The 2,272-nt window shown below is 41.8% G+C and overlaps 1 pseudogene across 1 annotated transcript; it reads left to right on the top strand.

Moving 5' to 3' along the window:
- The first annotated feature begins 1,333 nt into the window (after window positions 1-1,333).
- On the top strand, window positions 1,334-2,272 carry LOC308625664 (olfactory receptor 9K2-like; annotated as a pseudogene). Its single transcript has one exon. The product of its transcript is annotated as an olfactory receptor 9K2-like (transcript).

Below are 2,272 nucleotides of genomic sequence, written 5' to 3'. Positions count from 1 at the left end.
AAACGTCACAGGGGCTTCCCTGGTGGCGCAGTGGTTGAGAGTCCGCCTGCCGATGCAGGGGACACGGGTTCGTGCCCCGGTCCGGAAAGATCCCACGTGCCGCAGAGCGGCTAGGCCCGTGAGCCATGGCCGCTGAGCCTGCACGTCCGGAGCCTGTTCTCCGCAATGGGAGAGGCCACAAGGGTGAGAGGCCCGCGTACTGCAATAAATAAATAAATAAATAAATAAACAAATAAATAAATAAATAAACGTCACAGGATAAAAAATATGAAGGTATCACTCACATTTTGCTTTTGCACTTAAATAAAATTAGACTAGTTCCAGAAGTTGAAGACTGATTTCATTTTAAAAGATCTCTAAGTATGACAGTTAGTTCTTTAGTAATGTACTTGCAATTGTAAGCGCTCTTTTTGGTAGAAAGTTCATATTATCTTGGAATGTACTTTTAGCTTCCTTTTCCTTCATTTATTTTTTATTACTGAATTGAAGCAAAGTATTACAGATAAAGATGAATATTAGATGATAAATTGAAATTTAAGGAAGTGTCTTTTTCTTAGTACAAGTTTATCAGATTTTAATATTTTGAAATCACAGATGACATCTCACAAAACATCTCATTTGACAAGGTAGAAAGATATAAATAAGTGTCAAGTTATGTTGTGTTGTAATTAACCCTAGACTTGAATTCAAAATATTTCATCTTGAGTCCAAATTCCATTTTTAACCATGTGTGTTACCTTAGGCAAGTCAAACTATGTCTCATTTTCCTTTGGCCATGTGTGCAAGCTTAATGGGATAATGGATATGAAAGTATTATGTCATCTATAAAGCCTTTTTATTTATTAAAAAATTTTTTTTAATTTATTTTTGGCTGCGTTGGGTCTTCGTTGCTGTGTGCAGGCTTTCTTTAATTACTTGCAGCAAGTGGGGGCTACTCTTCTTTGCGGTGTGCAGGCTTCTTATTGAGGTGGCTTCTCTTGTTGCAGAGCATGGGCTCTAGGCACACGGGCTTCAGTAGTTGTGGCACGAGGGCTTCAGTAGTTGTGGCTCATGGGCTCTAGAGTGCAGGCTCAGTAGTTGTGGCTCGTGGGCTCTAGAGTGTAGGCTCAGTAGTTGCGGCACACAGACTTAGTTGCTCCGTGGCATGTGGGATCTTCCCAGCCCAGGGCTCGAACTAGTGTTTCCTAAATCAGCAGGCAGATTCTTAACCACTGCACCACCAGGAAAGCCCCTAGAAAGTCTTCTTAAATGTGAAGTGTTATTTGTGATAGTAGAGAAAGAGCAGAAACTTTACTTGTTGACTTTCTCTTATGCCTTTAAGCAGAAGTTTGCCATGGGTGATAAGGGAGGAGACAACCATTCGGAAGTGACTGACTTCATTTTTGCAGCATCAGGGTCCGTCCAGAGCTCCACAGTCTCCTCTTCCTGCTATTCCTGATTGTTTATGGGATGGTCCTTCTGGGAAACCTTAGTATGACTGGCATAATTGTGACTGATCCCCAGCTAAACACACCAATGTATTTCTTACTAGGCAATCTCTCCATCATTGACCTCTCCTACTCCACTGTTATTGTACCCAGAGCCATGGTCAACATCCTGTCTCAGAAAAAGACCATATCCTTTGCAGGTTGTGTGGCTCAGCTGTTTCTTTATGCACTTCTCATGGTAACAGAGTCCTTTGTCTTGGCGGCCATGGCCTATGACCACTTCATTGCCATCTGCAACCTGCTCCTCTATACTGTCCTCATGTCAAGAAGTCTCTGTATCCAGTTGGTGGCTGGTTCTTATCTCTGTGGCTGGGTCAGTTCCATTCTTCAAATCAGTGTAACATTCTCAATGTCTTTCTGTGCCTCTCGAGCCATTGATCACTTCTACTGTGATTCAAACCCAATTGAGAAGATCTCCTGTTGCAATGTCCTTATCAATAAGATGGTGTCACTTAGTTTGGCTATCCTCTTTATTTGCCCACAATAGTTGTCACTGTAGTATCTTACATGATATTGTGTCCACAGTTTTAAAGATCTGCTCCAGCGAAGGAAGGAAGAAAGGCTTCTCCACTTGCAGCTCCCATCTGGGGGTTGTAAGTTTGCTCTATGGGACTGTCTCCCTTGTCTATCTCACACCACCAAATAACCCAGAACTTCGTAAAGTGGCTTCAGTATGTTACATTTTATTCACACCTATGCTGAACCCTTTACTCTACTCTCTAAGAAATAAGGATGTTAAAGATGTCATGAGAAAAGTCGTATAGAAGAAAAAAGTTTTACTCTAA

The sequence above is a fragment of the Mesoplodon bidens genome, assembly GCF_964165515.1.
Source record: "Mesoplodon bidens genome assembly, chromosome: 11".
Lineage (NCBI taxonomy): Eukaryota > Metazoa > Chordata > Mammalia > Artiodactyla > Ziphiidae > Mesoplodon > Mesoplodon bidens.
Note: the sequence above shows the minus strand (reverse complement) of the source record. Positions and strands in the feature narration are given on the sequence as shown.